The following is a 718-nucleotide window of genomic DNA, read 5'->3' on the forward strand; positions in this document are numbered from 1 at the left end:
GTCAACTGCTTCATTTACCACCTGAGGAGTTGTTCACCTGACCAGTTTTATTAAACCAGGACAGTGTTTATGTGGATATGGAGGCCAAGATGTAATCTCCAGGGGGAGGGGGGAGGATCACTAGCCAAATTATGGTTGTTTTAATGTGACATGTAACTGAAAAACATGTGACGTTATAAAAGTTACCAAAATATATTAAAAATATTTTATGTTCTGAATGTTAACATTATATTAAACATAACTGAGATTATGTCAATTAACTCTAAATAAAATTGAGACATTGATAATTGTGAAATAATTATGAGGTCAAAAGAACTTTATCCCTGTAAGACAAACATTTCTATAATATTATTCATTCTTATCATTGTTAATTAGATTACAAAAGATTTTTTTTTTAAACATATGTTGAGTTTTATGAGATTTTTGCTAATATTTGCAGAGTTGAATTTCTTTACTTTAACACCTCTAAATCCATGATTTGGACAACTGTTTTGGAGGTATTCATGTGATCTACCAAATCAACATTATAAATTAATGTATTTATGTGATACAAAGCTTGTATAAGAACTTTTCTATAACTGGCACCACAATAGAAAAATCTTATAGAAATTATTTGTATTTTATATTTTTTTTATAACACGTCATTTTTTGGAATGTGGTGATTTTAACAATGCACTATTGTTTCTAAATTTAAAATATTTTTCTTTAGTTCACAATC

Source organism: Homalodisca vitripennis, chromosome 2 (genome assembly GCF_021130785.1).
Source record: "Homalodisca vitripennis isolate AUS2020 chromosome 2, UT_GWSS_2.1, whole genome shotgun sequence".
NCBI lineage: Eukaryota > Metazoa > Arthropoda > Insecta > Hemiptera > Cicadellidae > Homalodisca > Homalodisca vitripennis.